Genomic DNA, 15826 nt, shown 5'->3' with positions numbered 1-15826 from the left:
CCATGCAAGCCTGGGGACAACATGCAAACTCCAGGAATGTGGGAACCCACCTCAGATTGAACGGTCAAACTCAGAACTGTGAGGCTGACGCGCTAACCACTTGTCCACCGGGCTGCCATGTTACATACATATAGTCTATGCCCTGCTTGAATGAGCTACAAACAGAACTAAAATGTTGTTTCAACTATTCACATCAGATTAGTTTTAGAGCAGGAAATTACTGGCATGTAGAGCAGCGGGACCTCACACTGAACTGATCTGATGGGCCCTCCCACAGTTGTCAACAATCCTTGAGCTGTTCCTACAACATGGTTGAAGTTCACTGGTGCCTGACTATACTCATTGAAAATAATTAGAAAAGGAACACACTTAATTGAGTGTGTCAGGAAGAAAAGCAAGTGAGACCAATGTTTGGGAATAGTAGCGCCAAAGTGTAGGAAAACGGACAAGGAACACATTCTGATTGTATCCACCAATTTGACTGAGCATGAACTTCACATAGGGACAAGCTCATGTGGGAATTATTTGTAAGTTCGACTTTACAAATAACATTCTTTACTTAATATAAGGTACATGATAGCCCTCCTGGGAGTTTGCCAGAAGCCACCTGAGCAGCTTTCACATCATCACTAGCGAGACCATGCGACCTAATGAATTATTCGGGGGGTAAAAATGGATGGGAGCTAAATTATGCAAAACCAGAATTAACTTCCAGGAATGAAGGTGCACCAGGCAATCCTCATTTTTCCAGAAAGACTTATGAGTATAATTACCCTACTTAGAAAGAAGGGTGTGAGGTCTAATGTAACTGGTTTTATTTTCTCATATATAAGAGGAATCCAGCAAAAATGTTTTCAGTTTTGAAAACAAGGAATTACTGAAACTGTGTTTTATACTTTTGTGACTAAAGTTCTTTATCGGCTATCCTCCCACATTGACTACCTTCAGATGTAGCGAATTGGAGGGACAAGGCAATGAGGTGCCGGAGCTGTGTCTGCTGAAGGTGAATTCCTCAGAATGAGCTTGTATAAGCACATTTCAAACTTGATAGTGCATTATCGGCTTGTCACGTGTGGCGTTGGCAGGGCAGCGATGGTAGTGAACGATGATGGGTGGTGGTGAAGGTAGTGAGGGGTGGAGGGTCATAGGGGTTGTTGGCTGCTTTTCTCCCTCCTGTCAGCCCCCTCTCTCGGCCAGGCAGGCAGGCTGTGTTGGGCGGCCCGGCTCCTCAGCAGCAGATGCGAGCCCTCATGTCAGAGACAGGCAGTGGCCCGACGGAGCGCCGCTCGTGCTCATACCTCATTGAGCCATCTCCCCTAGCAGATGGCGCGCTGCTGCGGGCGCTCCTCTCCCCGATAATTACCAGGCCTCGCCACAGATGGAAATGTCAGTCAGCCTCACAGGTCCTGGTTCCTGCCACTGCCTCCGTCCGCGGCCTCTCTACCTAGGCTAGCCGCTGCCAACACTCACCATGTGTTCTCTGACTGCTGACTAGGCATGCAACAAAAGAGAAATCCGTCGGCATGAATATTTATGGGGGATGTTAGGTAGCAAGTCGCGGAGCAGACTGGGCACTAGTATTTGTTGGCCAGGTGGACCCTGTGACGTTGTTTTGTCCCGCACGTGAACACTGACTGTCACATGCAGACTAACTCGCTCTCATCGGTCTTGTCTAAAAGGAGAAATGATACCTAATGCCTTACAGTACAGTTGTGGACTGACATATTTAGGAGATTAGGATAACGGTGTTTGCAAAATGGATTAATTCTAGCAGATGCCAGGACTAACCCCCACTTATCTGTGATAAGGTGACCAGATGTCTCAGCTTGGCAAAGGCAACACACTCCGAGTTTTATTACTCAGCGCCAAAAACATCCCTGGAGAAATTTCCCCGTACATTTGCAGATAATCTACCTTCGACGAGAACAAGGCGACAGGGTTTAGTCTCTCCGAGTATTTGTCCATGTAAGCATGTGCGTAGACGTGTTCCGTGATTGTAAGAAGCTCACGAAGATTAATCTAAAGTAAATACCTTTGAGCCCAAGTGGCAATGTGGCAAAGGGAAGGCACAAGGGTAGTCGGTCTAAGCAATGGATTATTGAAAATATCACTGCAATAGCTACAAACGGTAGTAGTATGATGTTAAGATTTGTTTATGCATTATGAATGAGTAAAAATATTGTATTAATTAGGGCCCAAAGACCAAAGGTGAGAAGTCAAAATTATCGTGATTGTTGACTTTTATATACTATATATATTTTTAGATTTTTTTTAGCATTTAAAATGGCCATGCAATAAATAATGCAATCATCCTCAACACTTCTGGCTGGTCTGTGTACATATTTTGAAACCATAACTCAACTACAAATTCGTACATTAAACGTAGCAGGCGCCCAAAAAATTTAAAAGAAAGTGAACAGAAAAGAAAATTGAGAATCATTGATTCTTTGTTGCCAGTGTGCATATACAGCATCCAACAATAGCATTCCATGATGCGCTACTGTATATAATGCATCGCTGCAGATATTTTTTGTCACACATGATAGTTTAGAAAGAGTAGCATTTTCACTGTAATAGTTCTAAGATGTCATTTTTTTATATTGGTACCTGAGCACCTTAATACATTTCTACACACAAAAAAATGTCCACTATTTCACATGCACACTACTTTTTTGTAAGAAATTCTGTCGTTTGGTAATTGGATAGCCATTTCGATTTAATGTGCATTTGTTAGAAGGTATGGTGTGTGCTTTTTATGAGTAGTGTAAAGTAATATCTTTCAGTATTCAACCTTGGCTGCAATCCCACCCCGAATTGATACATTTTTACGTACATAGACTAAGAACTAATCAAGAAATCACATGATGCACTTTACGAACAAGAGAGTCAGGACTAGATTAAACAATCTCAGTGATACTTGAAGCTGGCACTGTTTCAATAAGCTCAGAAAGTCAAGCAGTTGGTTGTAGAAAATGTATACATTTTACTGCAATTACATAAACCTCAATATCTTTAGGAAAATTGCTTCCAATATCTATATACTAAATGGTTTTCTATTTTTGTTCACCGAAGTGTTTATTAAATGGGCTGTGATCACAGTTAAAATGAAGGGCAAGATATATTAGAGCTTTGTGTTGTTCCAGATGCAATTGAGCAGATTGGCAGGAGTATGCCCCGACCACCCAACCCACCCCTCCTTTTTTCTTTCTTCTTTTTGTCTTGGTTCGACAAAGCTGGTCCTGTAATTTGCATTCTGCCCATTATGCAAATGAGAAGGATCACATATTGGTTGAGATGAGTGAAGCAAGTGTACAGGCCAGGTCTCCTTTAGGACCAAGTGGAAATTTGCACTTAAAAGGCAGTTTCTGGGCTAAAACAATGGCCCAGGTGCTGTAGCCTTTATTGTCTCCTGTGAGGCACTAAGTTGGAGCGTCACACCTGTTTCAACCTTCTTCTGCCGGCTCCTTGCCTGCCTAATTAAGTCGGGTTAACAATTCAGTATAAATGTCCAGCATGATCAATAACACGATGTCTCCTTATTTCTAGTCTATAGAAGTTTAATAAATCATGTGTCCTTAGTCACTTGTTTCTTCTTATTTACTGTAATTTCCAGATAATAGAGCACATCTGATATGATATATATAGGATCTAGTATACTCAGGGCTAACAGCTATCAGCAATAGCCCCGGCATAGCAGCTTGGGTGCAGCACATTGTGGCAATGTTTTTTTTAATTATTATTTTTTTAGATATCAAAACAGAGGCAAAATGAGGGCTAGCCTGAAACTGTTCTTCTGTAATTGGATCAAGCATCAGGTGGAGCAGTAAGGGTCTTCTCTTCAAAACAAGTAAGCATGTAAATAAAATTAACGACTTTCCTTAGAAACAGAGTGTCTGGAGTTGTCACTGTTTAAGGGTCCGTTTGGAGCATAAAATATATACGTGCAAAGCAGATACGCAGAGAAACTAAAGAGTGTTGCCATATCTTTGCTTTGTACTTGTGCTTTTGCTTTGTTGTTCTGCGGCCTTTGCGACTGTATTGTCTAACTTGTAACTATGTGTAACTATGCCTTTCCTGTTTCTGCATTCTCACCCTCTTGCTACTGTCACGATGAAATTTCCCGAATACGGGATGAATAAAGTTATCCAATCCAATCAAATCCAATCCAATGCAAAATTGCCAAGAAATGTCCAAAATACAGGATGAAATAAAGTTCTAACCTAACCTAATGGAGCACAGGGCATGTGCAGGGCCTAGATGTAAAGTCAAATGAAAACAATTTCATTATTTTTGAGAAAAAAAATAGGAATCTCTCTTTTCAATACATAAATACATTGTTTCATTATAAAAGCTGCAAGGTACAAACAGAGATGGGGGAAAAAGTATGGCTTATAGCCCTGAAAATATGGTAATTTATAGACCAATCAAGGATCAAATCGTGCTGCTTAACTTTGTTAAATGCTCTACACTCACATTAGGTGTTTATTGTTATCGAGGGAACAGCTGCATTTGATTGATGATTCACAAAGGCCAAGTGTCATTTATTACTGAGTAAGATGTTTCCTGGAAAACAAGGCCATATCACAGAAATTAGCATCCCTCAGTTTATGCATCTAATCAGCACAACACCTAAACACCTAACAAACACTACACACATTTGGCACAAGACCAAGGAGGAATTACTCCCATGAGAATCATCTGGTAGCATGCTTGAAAAGCATATTGCCTGTTTATCCAAAATGTATTACTCAATAGTGTGGGCCAAAGTAATATGACTTTGCATGTCATTCATTGGAAATGTTGAGCATCCAAACATGAAATGTCTGCATAATGAACATGAGAATTAATTGCCCATAAAAAATGACAATTGTATTGAGTCAATTCTTCCTGATTTAAAGTAAGAAAGGTTATGTAACTACCACTGACAACCAGCACAGGAATCGTTGATTAAGCAACATTTTGTTGGCTGTTTAAGATAAATATGATTTGGCTGTTGCAAGCAAACCTACAGCTACGCTACACATTTACAAGGAAATGTATGTAAACACTTTGGATTAACTGGATTTCTGCTTAAAACCCACGTAGGGTTTCTAATTAGGTTTAGGGTTTCAAATGTCAATTTCAAGCTAGGCTTAAAATTTCTAAGTAGGGTTTAAAAGCCACAGCAATGGATACTTTCCATGCTATTATGGAACAAACTGTTGCTCTTGCTTAATATTTGACAAATTGTAGAGTTTTCAACAGTAATGTCGGCATGTCCCAGGGATTTTGTCATGTATTCAGATGATACTTGAGGATTCTTCTTTGGTTCATTGGGCATTCTGTACTATGAAGAGTAGGAAGAGTGCTGAACAACAGTCTGTCTTACCATGGACATATGGACAACAAGGTTTTTAGTGACACTTTGGTAACCTTTTGTGGCTTTGTGACTGTCAGAAATTCTTGATTGTAGGTCTTCTGCAAGCTCTCATGTGAGGGTTATAGTTCACAATGCCTCTTTAGAACAGAAAACTCACAACTGGTGTGCAGTGCGTCTTTAACCACACCCTCCTGGGTTGTCTGATTCTTGGCTTAAATTAGCTCTTACAGAAGTAATTAGTTTAGGGGTAGACACTTTTCCCACCCTACACTTTGACTGTACATAGTGTTGATTTTTTTCTTTTTCTTCAAGTACTATCTACACAATGTAAATATAACACACCATGTTGTTATGTACACATGTAAGTTTGAAAATGTACTAAATGACTTGACAAATAGAGAGAACATTTCAAGTATGATGAATTCCCTTTGGGCTTTGTGTATAATTATAATCGTAATGCAATAAGAGTGAACAATGGTGCTTAAAAATAAGCCCTCTAGTAGTTGGAGCCAATTATTCTCTAATGATGAAAGAGTACTTTATCAACAGGGATCAAACTATGCAATTAACACTGGACTCAGATAATATTGGAAAAAATAAGTTTTTATAATTTGAAAATGAAGTACTGCCCTTGTCTTGCATCTGATTGTGTCTAACACAATACAAAGATAAAAATGACGTGATGTAGAGGGCAGCAGAGAACAGCTGTGGATGAGCGAGCAAGAGAAAGTAGGAGTTGGGTGACCTTGTTACTAGTTGGGTGGACTTGGACAGGCTGGTAGGAGGTTGCCGTCTACGGGGAGGGACAGACAGATGCTCGCTCTTCTCCCTGGGCAAAACATCTCGCCGGTGCAGGCAGCACACAATCTGGCCTGGGCAGCTGTAACCCTAATGATCACTGGTGGCGCTGCACCTGACCGACCCACCAACCAGCAACGCTCCTCACTTGAGAGCCCTCCCCTCCTCTCCCCTTTGCAACCTGGACCACCATCTCTCCTTTGACCTCCAATGCCTCTGAACTGTGAGGAGGGAATCTGATGCAAAACGGACATCTGAATTATCCGAAACCTGATGAACTGACATGAGCGAATCTCATTCGATAAACATACTGTTTATCATATACTTTGGATGTTTGTAATTACTTCACATTCATTAACCCTCCAAGGAAGCATATCAACTTACCGCTTTTTAATTATTTGCAACAGATGTACACGTTCCAATTAAATAATTTCCGGTTCAATGAATACTTGTCTATAATTCAAAATACAAGTCGTTATGTATATATATGGCTTGAGTATTGGTCTGTGTACTCTATATTTAAGTATACACACTCAATAAAAATTGCATTATTGAAGATCCCAATCAACATGTATTAACTTCTTACAGTTCATATGCAGGACTTTTGATGGGAATCTCTCAATTATACTTTGTGAAACCCTAATGACAAATACAACTCTAATACCACCTTATACGGAAATATTGTATTACCCCACTATTATCTGACGATTGATATGCATGCTGAGTTTGTGATAAACTTTTGTCTTCCCCAAGTTTGAAGTAATTTTTGTTTTTTAAATTACTTGCATTTAAAGTAGTTCCAGCAACAATTAAAAAAAATGGTGTCAAGCTTATTTTTTCAGCAACAAATCAATAAGAATCTCTCCTATACAAAGGCTGCCAAATATGAGTGAGAATGATGGCTTATCCAGGTGCGCTTTTATACGTTTATAGCTTCATATGCTGCAGGGGGAAAAAGTACTTTGAAATAAAATGGCTGATTAACCTGAGATTCAAACAGAGAAGTGAATAAACAAAGAAAACCATAGTAATTAAAATAAATTTGAGTAGAATTAACCCAAACATGTTTTTGTTTATGAAGGAATAAAGAGTTGAAAACCCTTCCCCCATAATCCATATTAATCATAGTGGTTGTTTGCACTAAATAGTCTTTTCTCAGACACACATTTTGCATGGAAAAAGCCAACCATCACAATCTCCCACCACATTTTTAAAATCCCTATTAATTTGCTAATTCATCTCAATGCCCCACAACCTGAGTCTGCTCTACATATAGTAATCTCTCATTTTTCCTTGCTCAATGGGGACCAGAAGCCCCTGCAAAAAATGAAAACCTGCAAAGTAGGATTTACAAATAACACCCAAAAATTTTGAAAAAGATAGACGTAAACAGTCTTTATTGACAGTACATGTATGGAAATACACATCATGGTACACAGCAGTATATTACAATTTATTTAAATAATTACAGTGCCTTATATAGTTAATTTTCACTGAAATTGTGATGGAGACGCTGACTGTGTAGCTGGTGTTCTTATCAAACCATGGGGTTCCTTCATTCCAGCATAACTTCTCCCTTGTTTTAACATCTAAAAATTTCACCTCTTCAATGATTGTCATCCTTTTCCTCCTCCTCTGGAGCTCATTAGATGAGAATTTGGCAATTTGGCTTCAATTCGCCAAAACAAAACTACGATGACGCGTGCAGTCCATGAGCTTGCCAAATAAATTCAATATTCTTGCAGTCCTCCTTCGATGACAATGGGGCGCCTGCAGTTGTATTCTCATTGGTCAATCTTGCCCCAGGATCTAATCATGTGCCTTGTATGAGTACAGTTGGTATTTAGAAACTGTCATGCTGAAAAAAACTTCCCCTCATACCTCAAATTGAAATAATGTTTCTGTTTTTTTATGAATACTTTATTAAACCCTGCAATGCACTAAATTCCACAATACTTGAACCGCAAAGTAGCGAGAGATTACTGTATTAGTGATGGATCAGAGCAGGTGGAAAGAATGATGTGTTTTTTTTTTTTTTTTTGGAAGAGAGCACTTTCAAAAGGGGGTGCTAGTTAGCTTCTTTTGATTCTACAGCATTAGCAGAGTCAATACATCTTACAATGAGTAAATGGAGAAAAACGATATTGGTCTTGATTATTATTACAATTAAAATTATTAGGCTTATTACTAACAGTAACTGTCATTTTATGTTATTGAAGACATTCAAGTATCATAAGGAGTCAACATATTGAGAGTAAGCAGTACAATAAAAAGGTTTGTAGGATTATAATGAACATTTCCCTCTGGATTTTGAACATCCAAATGAATAATGTTATCATCGTTACTATTAAAAACAACACATTAAATTAAAATTTGTGTTACGGCTGAACTGTGCAGAAAAGAAAAACTTAAAACAGTGTTTGTGTACGTGCATTTATGTGCGTGTGTTTGGAAACGGGCGCAGGCCAAGAATGTGTCTGAGACTGCTGCTTTTTGTATCTGCCTTCACTGGGTGACACCAGTGACACAGACATTTCCCAGCAGCTTCCTTGCAAGTGCTGAGCCATCTCTGTCCTTCCGGGAGTCAGCCTATACAGTCATACACACGCATACACGATGCCACTAGTACACACTATTGCCCTGTCTTTCCCTTGACAGAGTCAGCAAGACACTCTGTAAGGCCAAGCAGACCAGGTCTGTCAGGGCCATATGACCCCCAGTAGGACTTCCCAAACATTTAATACCATGACCTGCTTCTATTTACTGTTTTTTGTGTCCTTTTAACATAATAGAATCTATAGAGGTATTTCAGCTTTGTGTTAACTTTGAAATGAATTCTACCCAAAAAAAAATTCAGAGGAAGTGGCAGTTACCCAGGGAAGAGAATGTGACGTGATCAGAAGACTAACAAAGTGAAGAAAAAAAATAGTCAGGACACTAAAAATCTTCAGAGACTTCAATTCCTCCTCCAACAGCACAAGAGTGTATGACTTCTATTGCTCATGTTTTCTTATCAGCCTTTCGTCATCCGTCGGCAGAACACATGACCAAATTAGTCGCCTTTATCTTCCGTTATCTGTCCGCGAATTACCAGATTAAACCTCTTCCCGGGCTTTCTGCAGCATGGACTGTGCAGCAGAATGAGGAAACCCAGGCTACGGGTTCTCCTTTTGAGGCTCAGCAGACGTTTCACAATGCCGAGGCAAGAAAAAGAGCCATGCTTCCTTTTAAGGTGGCTGGCCCTGCTTTGGTTTGTATAATAATTATAGAAGATATAAATCACGTGCATACAGTATATACCGAGCAGGAACGGCAGGTTTCCTGAGGTGAAGGGAAAAGCATTGTCTTCTCAATAGGGAGTTTCTTTGTTATATAAATAATGTAGTGTACTTTTGTAATTAAAACAAATAATTTGAAGTCATAATTAAACTTTGCATAGGTTTTTGATAAATGAAAAGAATCCCCAAAACCCAACTCCTTTGAGTGGCAGATTATGAAATAGTACCTTATAATTGAGTGGCAAACATGCACTTCATTTGTTCACTGCACTGCCTTCATTGAGAAAAAAAAATCAATTGATTGCTTTAAAAACTGGAGAAAAAAATTGTTACTTAAGATGGTTTTGTATATATAAAGTTAACTTTAAACTCACATATAGGGAGAAACTCTCTTACTGTTGATATAAATGGATTCTTTTTTTTTTTTTTGTTAATTTATGTCTGTGAAATAGAAATAACTTTCTTCATATTTGCTGAATACTGACTTAGTTTAAATTTGCGGAATAGCTGTACTCAGTGGAAGTCCTGGCAGCAAAAGCACAGCAAAGAGAAGATTAGAACGTGCACTTGGCTTACATAGCTAAGCAACCCAAGCCCTTCATGTGACATCTTAAGTAAGTGTCAAACAGGAAAAACCTCAAAGTAAAAGATTAGGAGTGCTATATGTACTCATCTTGATCCATGTATTATTTTTCATGTGAGATTCCACGACATTTGCTGTATGGAGAGTAGTTTAAATTATTGTAAAACTTTGAAAGACCTGATTAAATGCTGCTACAAGACTTGACTAATTTGCAAGTAGTGCTGCTCTGTTGTCTCGTCATCTAAAATTCAGAGTACAAAATATCACAGCACAGCACGAAAAAAAAAGACACGCCATACATGCAGTGTTCCAGACGCATGCATATGCATACACCCACAAGTTGCAGCAAGCCTCAATGGAGCGGATAGCGTGCATGTTTGGGGGACAGGGGGGATGCAAAGAGGTGCCAAAGACCACAGCTCACTGTGGGTGCCAAGCAGCACTGAGCGCCCGCTGCCATCCAAACATAAATAAAGTGCTTTTGGCTGCTTTCATCCAACAGTGTGTGTCGTGCGACCGCCAAGCATGACGTTCAAAACGGGACAAATTTGATACAATCACAGGCTGGAAATAAACACGTCTTGGACCGAGAGGGTGTGAATCAGATGGTCAGTCAGTTATTAAGTTTGCTAGCACAACTTCAAGATAGATTCACTCTTTAGACAAGTTTTTATCTTGTTTATTTCTTCTTCTTACCTGATATGTTGCCAAGTTGAGTTGCATATGTTGTATTGAATTACATTAACAACTACAATTGTAAAATATTCAAATGTTGTATTCGTGTGTTGAATGAGGTATTCACCAAGGGGCTATGCCAGGAGAGATTTTACTGTAATAATACATCACAGATTACCATGGTAAATCCCAGCAAAACAGCAATGGTGTCAGAGTAATTTGGTTGTACAAATTATTAAAATGTATCTAGCCAACCATTGATCGTCTCTATATGTATCTTTTCCCACTAACAGCCGTGTGCTAAAATCTATCATTGCCGAGTTTGGGCAAGGAGTGAAAAAAACTAATCGCATAGTAAACAGTTAAATATTTGTGTTTTGCATTTCTTCTTTTTAGGAGTGCTCTATTTAAAAAGGGGGAAATGTCAAAGATCAGTTACTTACGAGAGAACATGTTTTTAACAAAACAAATGGCTGAGTTTTAAGACTTACCGTATGCATGCATGTACATCTATGTGTATGTATGTATATGTGCTTATATATATATGTATGTATATATATACACGTGTATACACACGTATGCGTGTATGTATATGTATATATATATATATATATATATATATATATATATATATATATACAGACGCTCCCCTACTTACGAACATTCAACTTACGAACAACGGTACATACGAACATGTCTGCAAATTGCGTTTAAGTCCAAAAATGTTCGCAAGTCCAATTTTGTATTTCGCGTCTTTTTCGGAGTAGTACTTCTTTCCGCCGCTAATACCGACGCCTGGCGCTGTGAGAGCTCAGCTCACCCAGCATCTACCTTCTTCTTCGTTGCAATGCGGAAGTGCGTGAATGTATCTCCAGTGTGCAAAGAACCTTTTTCATTTGTATCATTAAATATCTCATGCATCCAATATTGAATATGGTTGGTAAAAAGCTAAAGGCTTCTATTGAGGGAGTTGCAAGGAAGAGGCAAGCCATTTCATTTGAAACGAGTGGCAATAATAACGAAGCTTGATGCGCGTGAGAGTGGTGAGCGTTGCACATTCAGTACCATTTATAAACAGAAAGATCGAGCAGCAGGACCCAAATATTGAACATTGCACAAAGTTTGCAAATCAATTGAATGATGCCATACAGTGCTACTGCATCATTTATGATGAAAAAAAGAAGAAAACTGCAATCGTCATTAGGTCGCTTCTTTTGGCCAGTTTCTAATACATAAATCTATCTCTCTCTCTACAGTACTGTACATATTCTCTCCATTTTATTAATTTTTTTTTTTCAGTACAAACCAATGCGTGTTACTTATACAAGCCTTAAACATACAAATGCACTTATATAAACCTTCAATATACTTATATAGGCCTTAAACATAAATTATAATACAAAATATAGCACTAAATCAACTTACAAACAAATTCAACTTATGAACAATCGCTCGGAACCAATTGCGTTCGTAAGTTGAGTGTCTGTATATATATATATATATATATATATATATATATATATATATATATATATATATATATATATATATATATATATATATATATATATATATGTGTGTGTATGTATATATATATGTATATTACCTATCTATTTATGTCTAAAATGCCTTTCCTATTTCTGCATCCTCACCCTCTTGCTACTGTGACAACAAAATTTCCCGAATACGGGATGAATAAAGTTATCCAATCCAATCCAATGTTTGGTGCTAGTGCTCATGCATGCCATTGTTATTTTGAAACATGGGCTTCCCAACTAGTTTGGTTTTCAATCAGCAAGGAGTCAAGTTGGTGCTATATCACTGTTCGATGCAAAATGGACATGTGATCCAGAACTTGATGCCTTCAAGGTGGCCTGGTGGGCGAGTGGTTGGCCCTAGGTATGAGTGTGAATATGAATGGTTGACCATCTATCTCATTGTGCCTTACGATTGACTGGCCACCGATTCAGGGTGTCCCCTGCCTGGTGCCTATATATATATTATCCCTTCAAGATGGACTCGCCAATGAAAAGCCTCACTGTTTACTTCCTCAAATGCTGTTACATTAGCACTTCCACGTTTGGTCATGCTGGCAAAAAGGGTGTCGGCTTCTTTGCGTGTTGCTGTCAGGCCCTTTCACACTAGGCTGCCGCTAGTGTGAAAAGACCTTTCCTGTATGTCCTAGAGCAATGAGTGCATGCATTGTGTGTGGGGATGTGCTCCTGCGCTTGTGTGATGCTGCACTACCAAATAGCCACAGGCTCTATCCCCTTTCTTTACGCTTGGATCAGTGCTGACTGATTAAGGGCCTGATCTTTACTGCTTCTTGAACAACACTCACTTTGCTGACGGCGCCTACGACCATGTGACTCTTGGGTTGGTAATAGGCAAGTTACCATGGCAACACATCCAACTCTCTACCAAGGAGCGGACCCTTTGCCTATAAGCTTACCAAAGTAGTCAGTATTTTCTTTTCTAATTCTCTTGTATTATATCCTCACCTTGGTTTACTTTGAACCTATTTTGCAGTTCAGGTAGGTTTCTACACTCGAGGTGTGAAAAATAAGGACGTCATTGTTGGTACTTGGAGGGTCATTCCAGAATGATATATTTTAATATATATTATATAAAAATGATTACTTTATCCAAGAATGACTGCTGTTTATTGTTTTGCTCAAATGCATTGATTGTTTTGTGTAAGTGCATATAAAAAAGAACATACAGGTGAAATGTATTTATCATCCTCCATCCTAATTTAGCCTATTTTTTTATAGATCACGAATCTTTGGGAACAATTTTCTTGATAAATGTATAAATATAGCAAGCCTGATTAAACTGTCCCAAGCTTTTTTGTCTAGTCAGTACGAGTATGATGCAAGTTAATAAGTTAGTTATTATTTGCACAAATGTTTGCAAATCTGTATGGAATAAAATTTAGAGTAAAAAAATGTGATATATTTTGGTACCTCCTACAATCTGTACCTTTTTATTTATTTATTTGTTATTTTAAATCGGTTGCATTGGTGCCACTACAACATTCTTTTAAAAAATATGTTCTTTAACCAGTGACTTTGTACTTATGGACAAACTGTGAGCCATCTCTAAAAAAATTATCCCCTTTACTAGGATGTTGTATATTCGTGGATCTCATACTTTCATGCTATCAGTTGGCCAAATTATAGGTTTTCATGCGGACAAAATGTTTATTAATGAACAGGAGACTTGAACCAAAAGTCACATCCTTCATGACAGTTTTGGGTGAATGTCCACTGGTTCAACTAAGTGGCCTGGTTTGGTCTCACTCCCATGTAGGAGACACTCCAGACACTGGATGCTCCATCCCATACCAGAACATTGACTCCCACAGGAACTAACACATTAACAGAACAATCAGGTTCCTTGTTAGAGAGCTTTGCACAGCCAGAGAATGTCATTAACACTACTGGAAAAGGGAGGGGGATTGGTGGTCTGGTGAGTTGACAGGTTTAACCGAGTTAAACTGAGTGCAAAACTTTAAATTGTTCTTTTCATAGTTTGGCCATTAATGTTAATTATTAAATAATACTAAAGATGAACATTTCCTGTCCTAAAGATTACTTGTCAGCTTGATTAAGAAGAGTTTAAATCTTAACAAAAAGTTGCTAATTTCTCTGTTTATTGCTTCACAATGGAATGTGCACATTTAAAGCACAAAAAGCAAATATATTCACCGAGAACATGTATTTTACATCCCTTATGGTGGAGATTCACTGTACAATAACACTCTTCGACTGCTTTTAAGTCATTGACTTTGGATGATGTTAAGACGGCAGAACAATAAAACAAAATGTTATGTTAGCAGTCTACATAAATAAAAACTAAACCTACATCACTTACACCCACCAAAAACACTTAGCTAGTATCAGCTAATTGTGTAAAGAATTTAATGTATGGGCCTCCATCAAAACAAATAAATTCTTTGTTCTGTTATGTACAAGAGGGTAACTTTTTTTTGCTTTAACTCATGAAGATGATACTTTGTTTTTCAATTATTTGTCGCAGAGGAGGTTTTTTGTTTTTTTTTAAAGAGAGCTCAATGTGTACTGACAAGTGCATGTCTAAAAACTACACTGAAGGCCATCGCAGCAAAAACCCTACAAGCAGTTTTGTACTCCTGCTACCCCCCGTCCTTAATCCCCCTGCACCCACCCTTGGAGGAGAAGGGTGCCTGGCAGTACGTGTGGCAGGTGGACTTCCTGTCTTTGTAATTAGGACCAAATTAGGTTAAAATGCAGTCCCCACCCCCAGCTCACAGTCCACGGAGGGACCGTGCTCCTAGGCAGAATTAGCCGTGCCCCACACTGGCTGCTTTAATGGACACGCCTGTATGCCACGTGGCTGCTGGTTATGAGCTGGGGAGCAACTGCACACGTTGCACACTAAATATTGCATTATATGGCTTCAGAGTGTTTACGCGCAGGGGATGTTGCTGTTGTGGCAGTGCAGACTAAATTGGGTCCCTTTGGTTGGAGTCTTTAGCAGAGCCTCAATTCACAACTGATGGATCCACATTAATTTCCTTCTCACACCTGCTTCCTTTATCTGCTCTCAGATAGCATAGCAGCAGCGGCGGCGGCGCTCCTGCCGGCCAACGCGCCAGCCTTTTTTTTCGTATCGAATAATGGGCACAACGAGCGCACGCCTCTCTCAACTACACAGACACGCGCTATTATTCAGTGCAGTTGGTGGTGTGGTAGAAAATGTACCTGAGAAACTGTGAAATCCAGCATGTCCAGGGCTGCCAATGCGAAGGAGAACAAAACAGACAAGAGGACAGGTGCAGCTTCCCTCCTGCTGTTGTGTGCGTAAGAGCACCGATGACACAAAAACACAAACTGCTTTTAGAAATGAGGTGGCCCATTTGGACAAATATTGAGTTACAATTACCAGTCGAAAACCTTTATGTACTAGGGTGAAGGCCAAAAATCTGTTTGGCACATTTGTGTTTGCAGCAAATGGCCTTTTTATTACAGAGGACACATTTTAGATCCACTAAAGCCATTTTAGACAATACACTTGAAGGCTCAAAACAAATTGCAAGAAAAATGGCTGTATCCATACATGTGCCTTTACAAGCCAGGACATTGATGGGTG

The 15826-nt window shown here is 39.0% G+C and overlaps 1 long non-coding RNA gene across 1 annotated transcript in view; it reads right to left on the bottom strand.

Moving 5' to 3' along the window:
* LOC144089790 (uncharacterized) overlaps positions 1 to 15826 on the bottom strand; it is a 189487-nt gene that overhangs the window by 35578 nt on the left and 138083 nt on the right. The window lies entirely within an intron of this gene.

The sequence above is a fragment of the Stigmatopora argus genome, chromosome 15 (genome assembly GCF_051989625.1).
Source record: "Stigmatopora argus isolate UIUO_Sarg chromosome 15, RoL_Sarg_1.0, whole genome shotgun sequence".
Taxonomy (NCBI): domain Eukaryota; kingdom Metazoa; phylum Chordata; class Actinopteri; order Syngnathiformes; family Syngnathidae; genus Stigmatopora; species Stigmatopora argus.
This window is presented reverse-complemented; position numbering and strand designations above follow the sequence as displayed.